Raw genomic sequence first — 24,583 nt, 5'->3', positions numbered from 1 at the left:
GTGTAGAGAAGATGAAAGTCAGAAGATGTAATCATATTGGACATGAGAACTGAAAGTGCATTAGGCCAAGAGGTTCCTAATGTGAGGAACTATTACCAGACTAAAATGAGGTAGTTGTGATATTTTTAGTTTATGAGATTGTTATTGATGTAAAATAAGAAAATAAGGGATGATGAGGAGAAATCACATCAATAGAGGGAATACGCAGGTGAAAATGAATGTGATTTGATTGGGGGGATGGATGGATGAAGAAATATCAGGAACCCAGACAACTGTGGTCAGAGATAAGAGATGGATTTGGGGCTGCAGTGGCAGAAAAGCAAAGCTTGAAGAAGAGGGAGGAGACTAGGGAGAAAAGTCATTAAAATAAATTAATAGGGCTTCTAATGTTTAGTGTAAACAAAAATCTCAGTCTCATGTTGTCAGCCTTTGTGTCTGAACTCAGATGTGTGTGGAGGGGAAGAGGCAGCAGCCTATGTTTCTCCTTGCTGTCCTGTGGTCTGAAGAGGTCTGTAACTCTCTTCAGGAGAGCCGTGCTGGGTCAGGTCTGTGGCCCATCTGTAACCCTTTCTGTACCCCGTCTGTGACAACGGATGGCACAAGGGCTTAGCAAAAGTGGATGTATAGAGGTATACTTCATTGATTATCAGAACCTCAGACACCACCAGACATCCAGAAATGAAGCTTGGCCTCACACCACGTGTTTTTAATAGTTGCTAATGGATTTGTAGTCCATAACTACTATTTCCTTTTGAAGGCATTTATACTTCTGTATACATATATAGCCTATGGCAGCGTTAGGGACTCATCACTCAGTGTATTGTTTTTCAGAGTATAGGAACATCTTCCTCTCTATATTCCTTAGATCACACAGGAGGTTTTCAGCAGACAGCCAAGTGTGTCAGAAATCTCTTCGTACAGGAGGCAAGGTCTAGGAGGCTCTGCGCTTGTGGCCGCTCTGGACTTCTCTTGCCTCCCTCTGGTATGCACATCCCTGCATGAGATCCTGCTAGAGCAACCACGTGTTCTGGGGAGATAAGTCAATATTCGTGAGACATTCAGAAAATATCTGATGGGAATTGTTGGGGAAGAAGCTGGGGAGGGGCATTCAGGGAACCTAGAGCAGGTTCAGTACATGCTGGTGATGAAGGAGGGAGATGAGAGCACCTAGGGAGACAAATGAGAGATTTACATCTTGGAGCTATTTTAGACTATGTTATTCTCCATGGGGAATTCCCATTCAGCTAAGAATGCTGCCATTCTTGTAAAGTATTTCAGTGAAGCTGTGTGATATAATTTTATATTAGAAACTATAGTTAAACTGTAGAATGTAGAAAATACTGCAAGAATTATCCATCTCGTCAAGGCTTTTAAAAATAAATGACTGTTAGTATTGCAGAAAGGGGAACTCAAAAGGTAGCATGAAGTTAACATAGAAGTTTAAGGACGACCTTAACACTGATTTTAAGTATTTGTATTAATGACTTTGACACCAATGAAAAGGCAGTCCTGGCGAACAAAGTTGGGAGGCATCAGTACAGGGGAAGAACAAATAGGGCATGAGAGCCAGCTGCCTGTGTCCCTGCTGCTTCCATTTGCATGAGTACTAACTTTTTTATAACCAAAAAATGAGTTAAAGCTCATATCTTACCCTCCTCCGCTCTCCCCCAAAGTAGGTTGCGGTCAGATCAGGTGCTCAGCCTGGCTTGCCATGGTTCATTGCATGGCCCCATAAATGCCTGTGCTAGCAAGGGGAGGTCATGGGAATGAATGAGTGGGTTTGTGGAAGAGCAAGACTGCCCTTTTCAGAAGTACCATGGACTTACATCAAGTGAAGTAAGGGGCTGTGGAAACATTGCTTAACATAAAATGAGCTGGATCTTTGATGGCAGTTGATCCAAAGGTATTTGAACATGACGGTGTTGGGCCAGAAGCCCTTTAAAAGGGAGAGAGGTCTGGAGAGTACTTCAGTGCCCAGACCAGGTCTGGTGCCCAGTGGGACGGTGATGACTAGAGACCAGCTAAGCACAGTACCTTGCAAGAGCCTCATGATATGGAGGAAGTCAAGGCAGTGGTGGGAGGATCATGTGCTTGTGGTGATTTGTGGTTACAGGGTGAGCGGAGACAGAAAAAGAATAATTTTTGTGTTACTGTAGTCTGCTGTAAAGCAGTCAAGATTTGAGAACACATGTACTTCTGCAGGGTTTTTTTTCCTCCCTAATATGGAAGTAACTTCACCTTCCAAACATATTAAAAACAAAGATTATGATGATGATTAAATTATAACATTATTTACAGTAAGTGGTAGAAGACCTAAGAAATCCATAGCGTCTGTAGCTTTTGCTAACGACAACAGTGTGACTTAACAACAAACTGACATTGTAACCTCAGCTGCCTAAAAGGACCCAACTTACTTTCAAAAATACTTTGTTATGTTTCAAAAAGAAAAACTTGCTGAGGTATTGATATTGGTAGGCAGTATCTTTTGCTCTTACAGTACACAGAATTCGGAATATCTCAGACCTTGACAACCAAGAAATGAAAAGTTATGGTACAAGAAAATCCAGGTTTAAATCTTCCCCTGCTGAGCTGGCAGTAGCACCTGAGAATTATTTGCCTGCTAAGGTGTAGTTGTACTGAATAGTGGAAGGAGCAGTTGACATAGCTAAATGGAGTTGTTGGTTGGATTTAAGGAGATTTATTAAACTTTCCCTGTTCACCTCTGGTACCATCCTTCTGCGTGTTTATGCTTCATTTCTACAGTAAATGGGGCCCATTTTCCATCGGTGAGATGATAGGAGATAGGCTTGTGGGTTTACTGGTATTCAGTCAAAATACAGAGCTGGTTGTCATCCAAGGAGGGGGACTTCTAAAAGTGCATTTCCACCTGGTTGGAGGGTATAGAGAAGGCAGAGGCAGACTTGTCCTGGAGGTACACAGTGAGAGGCAATGGACACAAGTTGGAAAAAAGGAGATTCCAGTTAGATGTAAGGAAAATAAAGTCCCCATGAAGGTGGTCAGCTGCTGGAGAGGTTGTAAAAATCTGTTTTCAAAGGGATGTGAAACTTGATGTGTCAATGCCCTGAGCATCCTGATCTAGTTGAACCTCCTTTTAGCAAGAGGTGGGACTGGACACCTCCAGAGGTCCCTTCCAACCGGCATGTTTCCGTGATTCTAACCTACAGTAAGTGTAGGTTTTCTGTGGAATAAGTGAAACATGAGGTTATAGGCCAAATGTACTCTGCCCTAGGTCAATATACATTTACTATGGGTAACTCTGGCTTGTGACCGTGATGACTCCAGTATTTACAGGCCTCCACCTCTGTTCGGCAGCGCTCCATATGGCCTTATCTCTCCATGGTTACCTTCGTGTGCTCTGTGTATGATAAACTACCGAAAGAAGCTCGTTTCTATTACCATGTTATCAGTGCCTGCCTTTTGCCAGCACACGTTTGTATGATGAGTTACATCAAGAAGTTAATCCAGGTTATAATTAGTACAGCACGAAAACAGGTTAGTTTTAAGGGTTGGCTCCTGATGCAGTGAGTTGGTTGTGTTAGTGCTAGGGAAAGGGTGAAGTGTACGGCAGAGTCAGATAAAGTGCAGAAAAAGTAGGACCGCTTCCTCCAGCAGTAGCACCAACAGTTGAATGTGAAAATGCAGAAATCTGGTATCAATTTCTGAGAGATCATATCATTACATTTACTCTGTGCTAATTATTTTTTCTTGATCTAAAATGTTGGGGTTGTTGCCATAACACTGTTTTCAGATGACCGGGATTATCTATGAAACCTTATCATCGTATATTTACCTTGCACAGCAAAAATGATTAGAATTTCTGTGAATAGGGTTTTGGTTTGGTTTTTTTGGTTTGATGACATTTTGTGTATATTTTCACGTTTGCATTTATTTGCTGTCCATAGGTTACCAAAATTGGAGGGTTTCAGGAAATACCCAGTTTCTTAGAATTTTAGTATCGAAGCTTCATGCATCGTGGCGTGTGAGAGCTAGACACAAATATCAAATTTTAGGACCTCAGTGCAATCCACTGAAAAGGATGTAACTGATTGCATGACTTATAGCCATTTCTTTGTGGACACTCACTCCAAGGGATTCAAGCCAGATGATTTAGTAATACTAGTAATACATTTTAGCTGGGCTAAAATGGTGGTCTGCCTTATTTATCGGAGACACCTGAATGTGCCTTTGTCTGGTCTCTTAAGGAAGTAATGTTATGGAAAGACTAAGAGAACAGGCAAGACAAGGCTTAACAGCCTATGTGTATCTGAAATTGTAAACAACTAAAGATAAAAAGGAAATATCCGGGCTAGCGTAGTGGCTTATAGCTAGAAATAAAGCAGTGAAATGAAGGAAGAGAAGATTAAGGCTAAATGTCATGAAAGAGCGTTCTGCAACACTAGTGGTTTTTTAGATGACTCTTCCAAAGAAAGCAAAGAAAAAACTGTTTCAGGACAAAGGCCCTTTTTTGCTTTTTCTTTTTTCTTTTTTCCCCCCCTTTCTTTCCTTCAGCTTAACCACTCAATGTAAAATAATCTCATATGGGTATATAAAAGAATGTATTAAATTTTTGAGGCATGAATGTGAATCTCTGCATCCCTGGGAGCTGCTGTGATGATGCCTGAATGCTGCACAGCTTTACAGAGCCGAAGGCGCGGTCTTTGCCATCGGGATCTCGCAGTGCAAAGTTCTGGTCTTGTGAATGCGGCGGTGGTAGTAGGTCTGTGCACGGTGTGCACCTCACCAGCCTCAGTGGGACTTTGCAGGAACGGAGAGATCTGTGTGGTTCAGGATTTAGTTCTAGATCAGTTGAAAAAAGTGAGAATAAAAACTGTTTGGGCTGAAGTGGGTAGAGATGAAGGGAGGAAGATAGGAAGAAATTATTAAGCTTTTATAGGAGTTTTTTGCTTTCTTTTTTGAATGTGTATAAACGCTGCTGCTTGCTTTACCATCAGTAGGACCTAGATGGCAATTCTAGTAATTTTTACCATTTCACTTGAGATTAGAATCATTCTAAAAGAGCAAGAAGGGGGTATATATTTGTGGTCTGTTAACCACCAATGGGAGGTAAAGAAATAACAAACCAAAATCCTGAATTTAAACATTTAAATGGATTAAATAGATGACAATTTTTAACAATATCATTATTTTGACATGGATACTCTTAGCTAAGCTTTTGAAAGCTTTTGATGTCCTTCCTTGAAAAAAACTTCGAGTATTATCTCTAGTGTCGTAAAATTTTTGCAGATTAAAATTGCGTTGGTGGTTTAAACTGGTGATTTAAACGGGCATTAGTAAGACTGCCATGAAAAGGATGCTTCTGTAGTTTTCTCCAGCAGCTAAGCCGGTTGGAGAAATTTCTGCCCGCTTCCTCTTGGCCATTCGTTCTTTCTCCACATGAAGGTTTTCTCCCCTTTTTCACTTCCCCCAGTGAAAGTGCTTGTGGTGGTGGATCTGTGGGCTAGTGAAATGGTGCAGATAAAACAATGTTTTTTATGTTTTTATTGGGGCGGGGGCAAGGCAGTTAGCTGGATTCTGCAAAATTTCCTCAGGTAGGTTCAATTTTTGTTTCTTTGGGGTTTTTTGTTTGTTTTATTTGTTTGTTGTAAGCCCAAATAATTTCAGTGCTGTGGTTTTCAGTGCGGCTCTGCAAATATTTGTCTTGGCACATTGGGGCGGTTGAAGCGCGGTAAGGGCCAGGTGGGAAACACGCAGCTGAGGGCCGAGCAGCGATTCTGTTACAGGCTTGGTACTGGAGAGGATATACATGCAAAAGTGCCCTTGGATTTTTCTTTTTCCCACATATATACATCCAGTCTTCTACATATCCCAAATAGCCATTAGAAACTGATGAAGAAATCTGTTAAAATGTGCAGTGCTTCTAAGAAACTTTTAAGTGCTGTAGCTGAAGATGCAAGTTGTTTCTAAAATTGTTTGAAATTATTAGAGTGATCAACATCACCTTATTTTCAATAATATAACAGTAAACTTGGGATTTTTTTCCTTCACTTTCTGCAGTTGTCTGAATTTGAGCAGTGTTCCAGCTGAACTCTGAAATCTGACAGTCGTCACTTCCAGCCTGCTAATGAAGTGTCGCCTGGCTGAAACTGGAGACTAGCCTGGCTCCAGAGCTCTTGTGTATTTGCTCCATATTTAAAGAAGAGATGCTATGTGATATTTTGTCCAATGTAACAAAAACAGTTAAATCTCTCCTTAAGATTTAAAACACAACTGTTCCTTGGGCTCAGATGCCTCCTTGCTGCCCCGAGAGGGTCTTATTGAAATGCAGACACTCCATCTTTCCCTTTCTTAGAGAGCAACCTGTCTTATCAATTACTTCCATAAAACAGCATTTACTACGAATACCGTTGCTGCTGTTCGGCTGTGAAGAGACGAACTGCATACCTGATATGTCTGGATACTAAGGCAGTTAAGCAACGCAATCCTTGTAATTCCTCCTGACGACTGTGAAACCGGGATGTGATGATTATGATTCTTCTGGGAGATGTCTTAAAAAATTAACAAGGTCATTTTCTTAACAAAAATTTCCAAACCTCATTTCAACCAAGTAGGAAGGGAATACTGCTTTTATCTACTTCTGACTTAATTGTCCATGCTCCTGTTGTGAAGATGTCATCATGCGATAGCAGTGCCGCTAACGCAGAGAGATGCCTCTCAAACCCCTGGGAGGAATAAGGCAGTTTCCCTGAAAGATTTTCTTTTTAGTAAAGATAAGATGGAAAGAGTAATGATGGAGAGTAAACTGATAAAGGCGGAAATATCAGAAGGAATGGCAGGCTAAAGCCAGAATTTTTAAAGCTGCATTAGATGCATCTTCAGAGCTGGAAAGGCCATTCAGAAGAAGTTACGTGCATCGCCAAGTCCTTTAATAGCAGGTGATCTTTTCTCCGCAGAAGAATAAAGAGCGCTGAGTTCTTAACTGAATGTGTCTTAAACGGGAATGTCTGGCAGTGGGGTCAGGTCGGCCTCCTGGGCTCCGGAAAGCACAGGTAGCCGAGAGAAGCTCGGTATCGCTGGATGTCTGAAGGTTGGATACGGGATTTGAGAGCCGTACAGAAACAAGTACTCCCTCCCTGATGCCTAAGTCCACTTCGTTAATAGCGCAAAATTACAATTGAACTAAGCTGATTAAATGGCACAGTAGATTTGACACACAGAAACAGTGTTGTTAATCTGGCAGCCAAATATATTGGAGGGGAAATGAGGTAAAAAAATTACAAAGTCCATGCAGAATTATAATTTTCCTTATTAAAAAAAAATAATAAAAAAGGCAAAAATCTACTGAGGCTTTTCCTTTTTTAATGTGTCTAGAAAGTCTGCTTTTCAAGAAGGCAGCACAGTGAATTGGGAGGAAATAGGATTTTATCTTTTATTTAACCAAGGAAGGAATACAGGCATAACTTCAAATAAATTTGGTACTAAAAAAAAAACAAACCCACCATTATTACATTTGAGGAGTATTCAGAAGTTTCTTGGAGTGATTTGCAGGTTCCATGGGACTGATCTGTATGTACTGCGCACATAGTTGGAAAGGGAGATAAATTCCTTTCTGTTAGTAATACAATCATCTCACAAGCTATTTTTTATTAAATTAGGCCTGTGTAACTAAATTGCTCCTGATGCCTTTTGTGGATGCTCCTAAATCATCAGCTAAATAGCAGCTGATCTAAGTTTGGCAAAAGGAAAAAATGAAGTTTTGGAAGACGATACTCATTGTTCCTGATAGTAATCAATCAGAATTTGATACTTGTATGCGGTCTTGTTTTAAAAGCATTGTAATTATGGCAGTGCTACAAATCTTATGTTAATGGAGGAGGAAAAAAAAATAGTAAATATGACCCATACTTTGAGCTTAAACATTCTGTGGATGTTACTTGTAGAATGAGTGCCATTTCCCTTAATGAAGGTAAACAGCAAGATTAAAAAGATCACTTTCCCAACCTTTCTGTAGTATCATTAGAAGCAAAAGCAAAGCGTATACTGGCTTACCTGACCAATTAGTGAACTGTTTTCTTCTCTTATTTCCTGTTTAATTCACGCTTTTGATAACTATTCTTTGTCTTTAGAAAAAATCTTTCCTGTGTTCTAGGGGTCTTTTTCAAAGCAACACTCAGACAATGAGACATGTTGGTATTTAGGGCATGTCCCCAGCTTTCATCTGCTTTTCCTTACCTTTCATGTTTGTTTTTTCCCGTTGTCAGAACCTGCGGTGCCTCCTCTTTGGTATCCCTAGCAGCAGCTGGGTGTGTATTTGTTTCAGGAGGTGGGTGGCCCTTCTCTCCTGCTCTTTTCCAGACACCGGAACGAAGGCAAAGCAGGTAGAGTAATAGGTATATGAATGTAAAGCCTGAAAAAGTGGGTGTCAGGCTTCTGTATTCGCATACAGACATTAAAAACATTTTAATCTTACATTAAAAGTCTTAGTAGATTTCAGTTTGATGGTGAACATGTACTGCAAATTTAAAGAAATATTCCTCTGTTAAATCTTGTGGGATTTGGGGGCACTTGTGAGTTAATTTGTTTCTGGGAGTTCCATCAAAAGAGAAATCCTTTGTAAAACTACAGATGTTAAAATACAGACAAAAAATAGTTCTTGTTCTGCGAAATGACATGCAGTTATTAGCAATTGCATATTGAAGTCAAAATGCAGAAAAGACCCCTGAAACCTACTGACTATGATTCTAAGATTTCAGAGCAACACTTTTCCTAGACCTTCTTTCTAGTTCTTTTCCTTAAAAAATAAGTAAGTTATTTACGGATTCATGGAAATATCCATATAGTTTTACTTACAATTTCACCAAGACTTATTGCTTAAACATTAATAGAAGTTAAGGAAATGACAATGACCAGGCGAACACGGACTAGTGCAGACACAGAGGAAGCCCCCAGCTATGGTAGTACCTGTAACCAGGCAGAACAACCCACCCTTTCATACTGCTATGAATGCATCTATTACACTTGGAAATCCAGCGATTCCATAGGAGTTTTCATTTTAAATCTTCTACCTAAAACGATTTTTGAGGGTTCAGCACTGCCCTGTTCCGAATCCCCTGCCACATGGCAGGAGCTCTGTACACGTGCAGACACCTACACTCTCGTCCAGCTGCGGTTGCCATCCTATTTCTTGTAGTGCCATGACCCCCTATGCCTCTTCCTCTCGTGTTTGTGGGTTTTTGTTAGTGGTTTGGTTTGGTTTTGGTTTGTTTTTTTCTGTCAGGTGGGAAAGTCATCTGGCCCAACAGGACATTGAACTCGTTTGAGTCTGGCCAGAGGTAAAAAAGGACTATTACTCTACTGAATGCCACGTATAGTTGGTGCTATCGGACATCGGGCTAACCTGGTACCTGATATTAAGGTATGACTCTGCTGAACAGATAACAGGGGCTGTAGTGATGTCCCTATGTCCGTCTTCATTTGGTACCCAGTTTTCTACAGAGCGGTAGTGTTCTGCCTGTTGGTATTTGAAACGTGGTATAAAACTTTGCACTTTGTGCTGATTAATTATGCTTCAGCTAAATGCATGGAAAAATACTGTTGAATGGAAACTGTCACAAGATCAGCCAATTAATACCATTTTTCTGTTGCATTTGATTGCCTTTTCTGTTCTTTAAAGAAGACAGAAAATAAAACAAGAGACATATCTGAAGAGATGCATTTTTTGTTTCTTTTGCTGTGTAATCATCGCAAATTCATGCGTTCTTAAATTTACAGCATTTTGTGCTTCTAAATGTTTCCAATTTAATTCTGGAGGAGAAGAATATTTCTTCAAACAATTGAGGCTCAACACTGTGCCATTTTTTCCGTTTTAAAAGAAAGTCTCTGAAGAGATGTCAGTATTTTATCTACTGTGTAGTGTCCTCTTTTCAGTTTTTTTGAGTCAATGTCATGATTTCTGGTATTCAGTGCTTGAAAGCACAAGAACACTAATTATTTTGTAATAGTAAATGTCAGTACGCAGTTTTCTCAAAATCAACCAAAAATAGAGCTTTAGTCCAACTTGTAACATCCTTGCCGGTTTTAAATGCAAGTATTGATAGGAAATAGCCATTCAGAAACTGAAGCTCTGTATCTACAGTTCTATAATGTAGTTCCTGCAGTCTTTAGTTCTATGTTTAGACAAATTATTACTATGACATCAGTTCTCTACAGATTTGTTGTAGACATAGACTGCCCTGGAGCTATAAAATGCTGTTAGGGTGAGAGCAACTGCCACAAATTGGAGGTGAATATTTTGGGAACCATCTAAACAGCAGAGGAAGAACATCGTGTTATAAAGCACACTGATAATTCCACAGTTATAAAAATATTTTTCTGTTTTCTTTCTTCAATCCAAAAATAAACACTAGGTAGTATTCCTAATCCTTTCATTCATTTTTCTTGATTTACGCATTTTCACGTTTTCAAAAGAATTTCAACTGTCTTTGCAATGTTGTTACAAGAAGATTACAGTTGATGGAAATTTTGTATTTTGTTTCCAACTGTGTCACCAACATACCACAAATTTGAGGAGGTCACTAAATCACTCTGCCACAGTTTTTGTTAGTAAACTAAGAAATCTGTCATCTTCACATGACTTGGGAAATAAATTACGTTTGAGAGTATATTTTGAGATACGTTAGGTGTTTGGATGAATGGCAGTAGAGATGCAAAGTATTTTCTTTTGTATATGGAAATTTTAAACAGGTCAAAACCGTCTTTTTTGAGAGAGATTCTTCAAGTTTGCTGATACCTCATCTTCAGTGAAAGGTGAAGTATGTGAGACTGATCATTTAGCTGTTATTTAGTAAGTCAGACTACAAGGGTACTTGGGTAAACTGTGAGTAAAACTCATTACTTTGGCAGTGCTCACTTAACTACCAATAAAGTATATATTTAGTAAACCCTACTCACTTGTATGACCTAGTTTGCTGTGGATAATAATTTTCTTAGGGCAGCACTGGGCTTACTTTTCCCCTGTTTAACTTAGATGAATGAGGGATTCTTCCCGTGCCTCATCTTAATTTCTGGGCTACTCATAGCAAGGCGAGGCTCTTCCCATTGGTGTCTGTAGGAACTCCTGGTTCCCACTCCAGCTTCACTTTGGTCTGCTCCCAGTCCTCCTCCCGTTCCCATGGAAGCGCTCAGAGTTTCCTGGTTTGTCGTTCCTCTCTGATAAACTAAGAGTTTAAACCCTACGTTCTTCATCTTCCTGTAGCTGCGGATGATATAGATCCTGGTTGGGCAGCCTGACTCAGAGACCAGCTGAGATGTGAAATAAATCGATGCAAAAGCTTCTGCGTACTCAGTAGAATGAGTCATAACTTCTGTACTCATGTAAAACGCTCTGGCTTTAAGAGCATGCTCTGCTATTAAGGTAGTATCAAATAAGCGAGAAGACGACAGACAGGTCTCGATGCCGTGTTCACATGTTAGTGAATGATGCGGCAGAGCTTAAAGCGTGGCGGGGACTGAAGTGAGCGGAGCGCTCTTCCTTAGTGGGTAGGTTGATAAGGGGGGTTTGGGGAGGGGTTCTTGTAGTTTGTTCTGCCCCTGATGTAGGCTCAAGTATAGTTTTAGTTTCCAAAGATGTACAGCCTAAAGTCCCATGATGCCCCAGGAGATGGTTGCACGTTAGACCATCTCCATGGAGAATTTTGCTTTTGCTAATTGTAGAAGAAGTTGTTACACTGTTCAGCTTTAAAGAGAGATGAGCTGCTAAAAAAGTATTTAGAAGTAACCTAGAAAGGAAGGAAATGTAGATATTCATGTTTGGAAGAGAAATGGGATTTCTTTATAACGTAGTTTGTGTCTCATTGAGGGCTGTTTTTTTTTTTCTTCCAGAAATGCTGTTTTCTTTCTCAGAACTTCTAATAGTACTGGGATTTTGATGATATTAAAAAATAAAGTATTGGTTCTCTGTATACATAGAGAAAAAACATTTTTGTATTTTATGTATGCTTATAAATATAATATTTATATGTATGCACATATGGTTTAGACTTAAGTATTGCAAAAAAAAATACATACAGGCAAGTATCTGTTGCAGAAGCAATGCCCAGATCAACACAGCCCCGCACCACCGCGTTGTGCCCTGAGGACTGCGGTGAGCTGCCTCGCCGAGTCCCGCTTTGCTCGGCGCGGTGACGAGAGAACTTCCGCTAGTGACGCGGGCCCAAGTGCTGCTGGAGGATGCTTGAGAACTGCGAAGACTGGCCTTCCCCAGCCCGCTAGTGATAAAATTAGTGAGGCTTTCATACTTTTTTCTAATGCTAATTAGAAAGTTCAGTTATATTGGTGTCAATAAAATGGTAAATAGCAGTTAAAAGCACGATGAAATTCTTCCGTATAACAATATTGGAGCGGAGTCATCTGTCATGCGATCTCATTAGTTCTTGCTTGCTCGTCTGACAAAAACAAGACAGACCTGGTTTATTTATTTCTCGCTTAAAACTATTAATTTTAAAAAATATTGAGGCTGCCTTTTCTGCATTATTGTGGAACAATGAAAGGAACTCGGGTGGTTTTCCTCCTTGTTCTTTTATGGTGGTATGCCTTTGCAACTGAGTTGACGGAGTTGAACCTTGCGGATTCTAAAATCAGAGGAGAATGTAATCTTGGTAGGGATCGCGGTGCGTTTTGTGCAGTGCTTGTTCCTGTTGCTTTCTTCCTCTTCCGCTGCACACATCAGGTGTGATCACCAGTACGCGATGTACGTGTGTGTTGGTGGGTGTAAAAATAGAATGCTGGAAAACAAAGATCCCTTCAGTGTTTATCAAATCTGCTAGTCCTTTAAATTTGCCACTGAAAAAACATTTAGAAAAGACTTTGTTACCCTTGTGTAGCTATATGCAGATATTCTATTATGTGTACTAAAAATTCTAATGTTTTCTGTGTACATTTATTTTAGTGTGAAATAATCTTCATGTGACTAAGTTTTTGCTTTTTTTCTCACAACTAGAAGAAAAACATACCTTCCGGAGGCAAATGACTGATGGAGATTGCAAAGCCTTTGTAGTATTTCTCGCATATATTCCCTTATCTAAAAGAAAATGGTCTGAAATTTTGCACCTGTCCAAGCTAATGGCTTTCTTTTAATACCTAAACATCTATATGAAGCTCAGGCGTGTTTTTCACCCATGTGATTTGAAGTAACACATGTAACTTCATGGAAGTTACTTTTGATTTATGCCTGTGCAGAAGTTGGCTCTTTCAAGAAGCTGATTTGCTGAAACCAATGCAAATATTTAATTCCTGAGGTTAGAGTGTCTTTTGTTTGCATTTGTGATATTCTAATTAAAAGCAAAGCCCCAGCGTGGGGTGGATGCGGACAGTTACCGCAACTCACGGAGACGCGAGGTTTCACCATCGGGGCTTTGGACCGGCCCAGAGACTCATCTAAAGCAATCCGGTCGTGGGGTCAGGGTGGTCTACGCTTATCACTTTCTGCGTCCGAGTTATTTTGTAAAATGTTGGAACAATACTTTGTGCCATTGTGTCAATAACAGCGGAAAATCTACCTTATCCCAAATAATACAAAAATAGAGTGCAAGAGCTATTTACAGTGTGAACAAATGGAACGCTAATGACATTAGAAAAATGTATTGATGTTTTTACATAGCTATGCAATAAAATATTTAGGTTAAAAATAAATCTGATGGTTTTAAGACTTAGTAGCACCCACGAGCATAAAAAATAATGTCTAAAAACAACTTATTATTTTTCCCCAATGGTTTTTGGGCATTTACTTTGAATGATTATTGTCATGCGTTCAGACAGTTTAGCTTCTTCAAAGTTGCTGTTTGGGAATAAATTAACGAAAATATATTTGGGATTTAGAAAGTTTCATAGCTCAGAAGATACTAAATGTTGAGTTGTGTCTAAATAAATGTTTTGTCCCCAGTCCAGGAAGAAATTTAAAAAAAAAAAAAAAAATCAAAACAGATTCTTACATTTGAGCAGAGACATATGTTTTGTGGGTTGGCACCAGACTAGGATGCAGAATCTTGTAGAACCAACTCTTCATACTCTAGGATATTTAGAGGAACAACATTCAAAACAAGGTGCTAGAGAATTAAAAAAAAATAGAGAATATAGACTTTCTTTAAGACAGAAAATGTCTGTTTTGAGTCCCTTTATGACCGTCCCTTTATTTCTAGTGCCATGTAACTGTGTTTTTTGTGTCAGTGTCAAATGACACACAGGAATCAGATATTGTAAATAAGATAATGTGTTATTAAAAAGAAAATGTTTTAATTTGATTGGTAAATTCACATTAATTGAAGATGAGATCATAGTGACTCCTTCTGGCTGTTAGGGTGATGATCATAAAATCATATGAAGAAAAAATAACGAAACACTTGGGTGCCGTTCAGCAAAATGAACAGGTCCCAAGAGATTTAGAAGATTCCCCTGAAACATGTGGTTTAACCCAGAAGAAACTTTTTCCCTGTGATGTGATGCTCAGACTCCTTTGAGAAGGCTTAGAGGTTTTGAGAACAAAATTAATGATTCCCATACAATTATTGCAGTTGTTATGTATGAGAGAAAGATGATTAAATCTGATCAGAAATAACATCTGCAATGGGAGCAGAGTTTAAATATCTGGATTTTTGGTTGTGCAGTTCAGTGCCAACAAAAAAAGAAAATACCATCTATTAACACAAAAGGCAAAGTGAGAATGATTTACTTGTCAGACAAAAAAAAAAATCTTTTCGATAGCGCTTAAAAAATCTGGGGAGATTTGGGTATGATTTGACTTCTTAAGAAAATTGAACGCTAGGTTTGAAGGGCAATTGACAGAAAGCCTCAACGCCCAATTGCGCACGTGCGAAGTCGCTTTTAGGGAAAACAAGTCACAGGCTCTGAACCACTTTGAAGAATAATTGTTTAAAATGGCACAATGAAATGTTGCATTCGTTTCCCTCTAGTTGCTCTGTATTGCGTGTTCTCCCTTTAAACCAACGTTTTTTACTCCTGTTCTCAGTGCATCTTCAATGTTAAGATCTCCCTGTCAGCAGGTGTGCTTTCTGGTTGGTAACCATGATAAGTGTCTTCCATGCTGAACTTATTAAACAAATCTGTTGATGGATTCTGCTTTGGCTTCCGTACTAGTTTATTCCTCTGACTTTATTGGTTTGGCATATAAAACGAGTAAAGCACAGCCAAAGCCAAGCATGGCTAACAAAAGAAGCGTACGTCACGACTGCACAAGACGTAGACCTGTTGAATTAGAGGGAATTGTTTGGGGTTTAATGTTCATATGGCATACCTTAACGCAGCAACATTTGGTATCTTAGGTCAGGTTGTTTAATGACTTTGAGCAGCTTATCAGCAGAACTTGCTGTTCGCCTCTTTGTTTCACAGGCTAATTCTGTGTACTTCAAGGCATTTCATTAGCCTTAGATTATTTGAAACACTTTTTTCCGTTCCTCTCCTGCCTCTCAACCCTGTCTTGAACCATATCTGAAAATGCAGTGGCAGTCTGCCGGGGCAGCGTCGCTTTCAGTTCCTACACAGCCGCTTTTTAATACTTTCATAGGGTCATTTTGTATAAGGGATTTTTCTCCCACACCAATCCATCAGCTCTGTTTGGCAAGCATCAAGGCACAGTGTACATCCAATTTCTTTTTCAAATTTTTCATTAGAAAAAGAGAGTTAGCATAATCATGGTATAGCCTATGCAATTTTATTTCAGAGGCTGATCTGTCAGTTATTTTTTCTACAAGGTTTTTACATTTTTGGAAGCACTAGAAAGAGCAGAGAATATCCATTTAAGTATTTGATAACTTGCTATTTTGCAGAAGAAGTTGATTTGAAAGGTGTTTATTCTCAGGTGATGGAAGTTGGGGGGGTTTGGATTGACTTCAGAAGAAACAGACATGGACAATTCAGATAAAGCGTTATCATAAAGCTGAGATGAAATAACTTTTTGCATTCATTGCAAACTGCAGAAACTTAGTGGCTTTGCTGTTAGAGGTATTATGGCTTTAAGCAGCAATAAATTGTCCACAGAGCCTGCTATCACTAGATCACTGGATCACTATCTGGTGATCCGATCACCTTTCCACACGTGTCCTGACTGCTGGCAATCAGATGTCCCAGGCCTTGCAAATAAATACATGAGTAAATAGATAAATCATATTTAAAAAATATATACATATATTCAAGATCAATTAGTTGCTTGTGTTAACCCAAGCTGGATTGCTGCTGTGGTTATACACTGTCAGGAGTCAGCAAAAGTTTTTCCTTTGCTCAGAGTTGGATTCCTCCGCAATCTGAGGAGGACTAAGCCAAGTGGAATCGACTGAGTAGAGGGGAAAGTTGTTTACAAGACGAAAGCTTTTTGACTTGATTAGTCTTCTAGTTAATTGCATCTGTTGCTAAAGGAGGACTGAAAGATTTCAAAAGTATTGCAGCGTATGTTAGATTGTACAGGGACCAGCGGGACTTCATTTTGTATACAGCGTCGAGCATGTACGTAAGGGTTGGTTATACTGACCTACGGCTGTTGTCAAACTCCCTGTCTCATGTTGCACAGCTACGCTTTGAAGTTCCTTTGTTAAGGAAATGTTCTCCAGAGCAGAGAACATCAGGACATTCTGAACATCAGGAAACACCTTACTGTGAGGGTGGTTGACCACTGGACCAGGTTGCCCAGAGAGGCTGTGGAGTCTCCATCCATGGAGATGTTTAAAGTCCAACTAGACGCGGTCCTGGGTCACCAGTTCTGGGTTGCCCAGCTTGAGCAGGCGGGGTGGACCAAGAGATCTCCAAAGGTCCCTGGCAACCTCAGCTACTCTGTGGAAATTTTATTGTGGTTATAATAGACAAGTGGTTTCTCTTTTAATGAAAGAAGTTGAGACCTGGGGAAAAAAAAAAAAGTCGCTATTGGGCATTTTAGCTTAAGTTGATTCCAAAGGAAGTACATATACAGACTAGTTCATTTGATTCTGACCTTACCGTAAGCATAGTAACTTTTTTAAAATTCATCTTTCCATAGTTACAATACTAAAATAAGAAAACAGCACTAATATATAAATGATACTGGATGGTTATACTGTTGAATAATGCAGGGTTTTTTTTAAAACCGTAGCTGGCATATTTAGGGATATTGTCTTAAAGTTAGCTTTAATTTGGCTTTTCAAAGTTTAGGGAGGTGGTTTAACTTCTCATCGCCTATTAATACTTATGCTATAACACACTTCAATACTAATTTGTAATTTTATTTGTCTTTTCTAATCTTTAACTCATGGGATGATTACTCCTGTTGTTCTTTGGGTATGATAGCAGTGAATTTCCCAAGTTTGTTGTATTTAGTCTTAAATATGTGGAGTAATTGTTACATGCCTCAAGTAGATAAATGCCTTCCCATGTAATGGCTCTGGTGCTCATCTATTTGTTTTTAACAGCAGCTAATAAATTCATGTATTGTATGAAATGCACAATTTTACTTTGTGCTTTCTTAATAAATAAATACAATGTTTAAAAATCGTAAGTCGAGTTACAACTAACCTGGCTTATGTACTGCTTTGTGGTGTTTTTCTGCAGATCCTTATTGACGATGGTGGTCATTGGAGGCATAAATATTGAAGAATATATCATTTACAGACAAGATCTTTGAAATCTGTTTCCTTCAGACAGCAAAGGTAAGTAAAATAATCTATATTATGCATCTGTATATAAGTAATAAGTTAGATAGTTTTTGTCCTCAAAAATAGCCAAAATTGAACAGCAGCTGAAGTTCAGGAGCCTAGCTTCACTTTTAAGTTTTAACTTTTTTTAGTGAATTTTTTTATCCTACCAATGTGAAAAATAAGCTATATGGAAGGAGCTCGGTTTCTTTTCCTCCTTTTAGTTACAAGAATACGAGTCCTTAGCTTGTTTTTTTCTGTATTTGATGTTATTCCTTATTCTTTCTTTCTCATAAGTTTTTTGTACCATGAGATCATTTGCAATATCTGTGTGTGTGATACTGATGATAACCAGGAATACCTTTTATATCAAAATCCAAAGAGTAGTTGGACATGGGGATTACTACTCAAAAAACCAAAAGTTGTGTGGAAAAGAAATAGCCAGCAACACGCAAAGTAAAATAGTGGTCAATCTCTTGAAGTTTTCCATAGGAGTTTAGAAATATGGCGTCTTTTTAATCAGATATTAGAGACACGAATCTGATGTACACTTGGCTTGTACTATTTATTTTGAATGTGTGGACTTTTGATCAAAATAAACATTAGATATTCAGGAGAGTTTTGTTTGTGTATTATTTTTCCTATTTTGAAACTAACTATATAAAACACTCTAGGTAATATGGGAAGAGTTTTTTCTGCTATGGAAATGGAGCTAATTTTCCCACTCATTATCTGCTGTTAATTTAATGTGTGGCAATATCTGAAATTTAGTGATGATTATATGGCAGTAGATTTTTGGTTAGCTGTACAGCTCATCTATGAGCAAACCAATTAAGACGTAATTTCAGAATATAATTGAACTCCTAATGGGGCACTTTAATTCACTAGAAATTTACATATTTGCCTTTCTTTGTTTTAGTAGACAGGTCCAAAATGAGGGTACAGCTTCATTTTTGAACTTCTGAATACAGCAACTTCATCTGAGACTTTTCAAAATGAAGCATGTAAAATGCTGTTGAATAAGAGGATGGATAAGTTCATGAATAAGCTACTTAGTTCTCAGATCTGAACTTTGAATAGCTCTCATTAGCTGTTTATTTGGAGACTAAAACTTACTGTGGTGTTAGGATGCTGTCGCCCTATTGATATTCCTTTCACCTGCAGCGCAACGCCGAGCGATGCAACGCAGTGAAAGCTGATCCACTTAGTACAAAGTTTGTTCAGTGTTCAGAACTAATTTTCTTCTTTTAGGCATGTCTGGGCAGCCGTGATCTGCTGGGAAAGGGCTTTTTCTGCAGAGCTTTAGAACTGATTTTTCAAGCAGTATGAACAGAAAATTATTGGAAGTGCATAGTTAGCCCAGACCCAACCTGATGGAACGGCTGGGCCTGAGACACACAAGGCTGGAGTTCCATCTCTCACTTCTGTGTTACAAAACTGAAGTACCTCATTTATGTAGTGTTTGTAATGCATTTCTGGTTTACTGCCCATTCAGTATCTTTTTACATGAGTCAGACCTCTCCTATGAAACTCTCTTTCTACTTTTTTGAGGTTTTTTTCATCCCAAGTTTAACAAGGGCACTAAAACATTATGTTACTCAAGTACATCGCCTGTGCAGTAGATGCTGGCACATGTATCAGGGCTCACGCAGCCCTGGTTCCGTTGGGGTTTGCATCGTTCTAGGTTTTCTCAGCTCCCGGATGATGCTGTAAGAGAACAGCAGATGGGAAAGAGTTAAAAAGTGCGGCACGCATAACTGAATTACATGACCTAAAATAAGGAAACAAACAGTAGCTGTTTGTTAGAGGAAAGCTCAAATTAAGAAAGAAATGAAGGCAGTTCTCTTTTCTTTTTTTCTTTTTCCTTTTTTTTTTTTTTTACCCCCAGAACGGAAGACCTTTTTCATTTAAAAGATAAACACTACTGAGCTGAGAGAGATTATTTATACCTCTGCCATGTTGAGGTTAAATTTTTGGGTTTGTTTTGTTGTTACTGTTTCCTTCAGGGATAGACCTTTGCCTATGTTTTTATTTGTTCTAAAATGGGGACCTACAACATTTGGTAAAAGAGAACCAAATGTTTTGGGGGAATAATTATCAAAGTTTGCATTTGGGATAGGAAGAAACCTTTTTTTGTATGTGAAAAACTGGGACAGGGAAGGTATTTCTTTCTGTAAGGTTAATGTTTTACTGGTTATTTCCTTAAAGTTTTAATATGTACATGTGGATAAACCTCAGAACGCTTCTGTGAAATCCAAAAAAACATTTAGCGCTCATTCTTGGCATCTTAGCTTTTATTTTGCACTCTTTTTGTCTACTGATGCTAAATTGTTCACAGCTGTATAGGTATGTGCAGACACTGTTTCTATTCTATTTGATCTATTTTTAAATGCAAGGGCTTTTTGTATTTAATACGCATTACTGTGCTCGCAGTCTAATACTTCAAAACCTTAGTGACCTTGGTTCACCCACTTGTACCTTGTACATTATCATGCAGTCTTTAATTATATGAGAACATGTTATTTTTCTCCATAGAAGGAAATCCTTGCATTAAATAGATGGTATTTAATCAGTATGCAGCTATCTGGTATTTTTAATTGTTCGGTGTGTGGTTCCAGATCTTCTGTATTATGTAATTTTCAAACCTTGCTTTGCAGATAGTATTAAGAATTTGCCTTTATGCTTTACTGTACCTTTTAGCAACAGGTTTTCTCTAAGACTTTCTGGCAAAACCCAACCTCTGAAGCCCAGGTTATTTTGCAGAAACATTTTCTCCTCTAGGAGCTTCCCTTGCCAGCTCTTCCGATGGGCTGCTGGGGTTTGTATACTTTTGACAGTAGTTGCAGAACTGGGGTACTCGCTCCATGAAGATTCTTTCAAGCCAGAAAAGCGAGAGCAGTGATCCTCCATGAAAAGCAGAGGAATTGAAAGGATTGTTGACCTAGACATCTTTTTTTGAAGTCATGATTCGTTCTTCTTGGTTCTCAGTTTCACATTCAGCCATTCTTACTTGTATCCTAGTTCCTTGTATCTCTCATGTCCTGCATCTCTGTTTTCATTCTCCCTCATCCAAGTGATTTCTAATGTTAGCTGGTTTCTATTTCAAGTTCGTTATCCGTTCTCACACAGTACCAGTCTTCCCTCATTTCACTTACTTTCCAGAATTAGTTCTCTTCTGGCTCCAGTTTTGCACCCCTTTTTCTCAGGGTGAGTCTGCACAGATAGGTATGGAAGGTTACACATCTTTCTACCCATGCTGTGAGTCAGCTGGTGCAAGTCAGCTTCAGTACCACAGCCTTGTAGCTACTTTGGCGTGACTGTGAAGTGCTACGAAGGAGCTAAGTCTGCCTCTGCGCTGTGCTAGGAAGGTTACACACAACCGTAATGCAAAGATCAGCCGTCTGCCAAATGGTGTCCTTGCTATAGTGCCTATGTACATTGAAATTTTGCATTTCCAAAACTGTATGTTTCAAAAAGCATAGAGTCATAGAATCTTTAAGATTGGAAAAGACCTCTAAGATCATCTAGTCCAACCGTCAAAAGCTTTAAATTGTGTATTAGAAAACAATTTGGAACTTACGGGTATTTTTAATATGCATATAGCACTTTTAGCAGGAACACTGTGGATTTTCCTTATCTGTAAGCTGAGATGGCACCTACTGATTTGTATTGTTTATTTTCGCATGTGAAAGAAGCCAGAACGATCCAAGTCCTCATAACATTTTTTCTTGTTAATCACTTAGAAGGGTGCAAAAATATATCAGAGAAATATGGCATTAATAAAATAGAAAACTGGTTATGCAGACTTAAGGAGGCTGAGTGAGGTTTACATCTGTTTCTTGTGTTTCATCTTTCTAAACAGTACATGGAAAATTCTAGTAGCTTGATAGAATTTTATACTGTGCAATAAAATGACAGACATGTTTAGTCCCCCGTGCCATCTCCAGCTGCAAGCCATGTAGTCACGGAGAACTTTCAGAACAGCGTAATTCTGGGACTCATGATACATCGCTGCACAAAATCAGGCCTCTCACTATCCAAACTTCAGAATTTAGAAGGCTGTTTAATTATACTGAAGTATGTAACATATGACTTGGCGCTGCATACACAGTGCTTCTCTAAATAGTTTGTCTTAGAACTGTGTCATTGCTGATGTTTTGATTGTAGTTATTCTAAGACAGAGAAGGAACAGTGTCATGTTGCATCATTTTTCTCCCTAGAGCAGTCTGCAGTCTGGATTGACGGACAATTTTTCCTGAATTGTCATTAAAACCAAGGAGCCCAGTTGTCTTTTCTGAAGGCCTAATGTTTTTCTGAGAACAGTCAATTTTCTGTCTCCCTCTCATCTTTTAATATGAAAGGGTTGTTTTTTTGTGAAATCCCAAGTTACTTTCTTCAATGCAAGATATAAACTAATTCTACCTTCTCCTTCTTAAATTTAATAAAGGGAAACCTACTTAATTTGAAAGTTACTTCTACAGGAATTATTTAAAGGATTTTGGGGAAAAAAAAAGATATTCCTATACTGTTCTCTAAAAGATCACTACTTTTAGGTACATTTTAGAGCCAAATTTTAGAGTACGTTCTAAATACAATAGATTTGATAGGTCGTTCTTTGCCTTAGCAGAAAATTTTGTACCTCTTCTGCCAAGTTTTTCACATTTCACCAGAGCAAGAAGTTTGTTTTCAATGGTCTCCATTTCTTTTCCAGCTGGTCCTTCTGCAACAATTCTCAAATAAAATATGGGCTGACATTTTGAATTTTTTCTTGAAGCAGATACTGTAAATAAATATTGCAAACTACTTTCTATTTTGAAAAATTGGGACAGAGGACACCCTGAACAAAAGTAAATATTCCCAACACATTCTTATGTTACCACATTAATCAAGCTCAGTGGCTTAATTGCAACTTCAAAGTTAAATATTTAAATAATGCAAAAATTTCTGATACTGCAGTACATCTCTCTTTAAAGTTAATAACATCATAGCAAAACTGTTAAAGTTCACCTTTTTTAATATCTAATTTTTCTTAGCAAAGCTAGGCATACATGCACACAGCTTATGAATTAGTTGTCTAAGGCTTCATACAGTCACAGCCACCTGGGTATCTCCAGAAAGTTTTGGGGTTTTTTATTATTTCAGTTTGTGATGTTAGAAAGTTTTACAAATGTCCATCTTATGTTTTCCTGTCATACATCAAGAAATTTCTGTGCAGTAAAAGCCACATCATCTTTGTTTTTTCTTAAAGAGCTATGGGTTTAAAATCACAGATAATAGAGCTACTGTCATTATTGTTAATTACACAAAATATTTAAAGGAAGAATGTAGTTGGAATGTAGTATCTACAATAAACTGAATTATTCTTTTCTGTTGTAACATCAAACCAAATTCAGATCTTTGATTTTTGTTTTTATAATTCCTTCTGAAAAAACAGTGCTCTAAAAAGAAGCTCAAGGGTAGCAGATTTAAAATTTAACCGCTAATGAAAACGTAGGAGACCATTGTTTTTCTTTACATGAAGATGGCCTGAAAGGTTGTGGAGGTGGGTTTTTTTCCATCTCGCTATTCAGTTTTGTTTTATTTTCCCCTTACTATAAATTTGCATCCTCGGAGGCCCACTATCATGATGAAAGTCTATCAAAACGGTTAAGGAAAGTGAAAATACAAAAAAAAGAGAGATGTCTGTGCAGTGGTTCATCAGGCAGTGGTTGGTTTGGGTAACTGGTGCTGGTGATTATGACCAGTGGGTGCTTGTCCCAGATACAAGTGTTCCCCACAGCAAAGGCTTGGCCAAGTTGGCTTTTCTCCTCGTTTCTGTCCTCATTATAACGTTGTAACTTTCTGTCCCCTGTTACAGCGGGGAGAGGGCGCAGGAGCTTTCCTTGTGTTGAGCTGTTTGCAGTCGTCTCCAGTTAAGCAAGAATTTGATTCTGTAAAGGCAGTGGTGAGAAGGGATGAACTCTTGGCACTCCCACCACTTTGCGTACAGCCCTGGTTTGAAGTTGGCACATTCAGCTTGGATCACCAGTGTTTATCCACATCTGATCTGGCCTTGTACCACCAGGAGCTGCAATTTATTTATTACAAGTATAGCCACAACAGCTTTCCTACAATGAGAAATGAGAGCTTTGAAATTAAACTAACTAATTCTTGCTTTTGTTGGTTTATCTTTGAACAAGGCGTCGTCATTTGTGAGATTCTTAACTAGCCTCTATCGGCATATCTCTGCTAACGGGAGATCCCTGCCCCGATTGGTTTCTGCTGATCCAGCTCAGTGAATCTCAAACATCTCTGTCTCTTCTCTTAGAAGGATCCCAGTTCAGTGAAACGCTTTTAAATTAAAACCAGTCATGCTTTTAAATTCAAGCTCACGCAAAGTTTCTAAAGAAGAGAGCCGCTCTTCCTCTGAAAACCTGTGGTGTTACTCCAGAGCTGTCATTCAAAACAGAATGTTTATTTTTATTTTTTACCACATTCCTGAAAAATATTAATGAGGGGTAAGATTTTCACCAAGAAGGTTCAGTAATTGCCACAGTTGGCTTTAACTTAGTCTCCCAAACTAAGATTACATCACTTTAAAGGATTCATTAAATTTCTTTTCGTTTTTATCCTCAGTGTATGAAAGGTTATAGGTACCATTCTGAGAGTGGGGGCAAAAATACTTGAGCTTAGGAAAAGGATAGGTGAACTAAACTTTCCATTTGAAAGGTATCATGAAAAGTGAAAATATCTCATCTTTTTTGATCAGCTCCGTCCATCTGTTGGGTCCTTAATACGGGAACTAAAACTATTTAGGACATAGATCCCAGCATGAATTTTCCAAAGTAACCGTAATGTCTTTGAGATGCATGTTGTTTAGATGTTAGAAAACAAAATGCTATTATTTTTATGCTATTGATACATAAATGGAAATGTTAATTGTTGAATCTTGTGGA

The 24,583-nt window shown here is 38.6% G+C and overlaps 1 protein-coding gene across 10 annotated transcripts in view; it reads left to right on the top strand.

Annotated features, from left to right (window-relative positions):
• MBD5 (methyl-CpG binding domain protein 5) overlaps nucleotides 1–24,583 on the top strand; it is a 171,536-nt gene that overhangs the window by 34,054 nt on the left and 112,899 nt on the right. For all 10 annotated transcript variants that reach the window (XR_012044482.1, XR_012044481.1, XM_072875313.1 and 7 more), the window contains exon 2: nucleotides 17,566–17,663. The gene's annotated coding sequence lies outside the window, so the exon portion shown is untranslated. The remainder of the gene's footprint in view (nucleotides 1–17,565; nucleotides 17,664–24,583) is intronic.

This window comes from Ciconia boyciana, chromosome 10, assembly GCF_034638445.1.
Source record: "Ciconia boyciana chromosome 10, ASM3463844v1, whole genome shotgun sequence".
Lineage (NCBI taxonomy): Eukaryota > Metazoa > Chordata > Aves > Ciconiiformes > Ciconiidae > Ciconia > Ciconia boyciana.
Note: the sequence above shows the minus strand (reverse complement) of the source record. Positions and strands in the feature narration are given on the sequence as shown.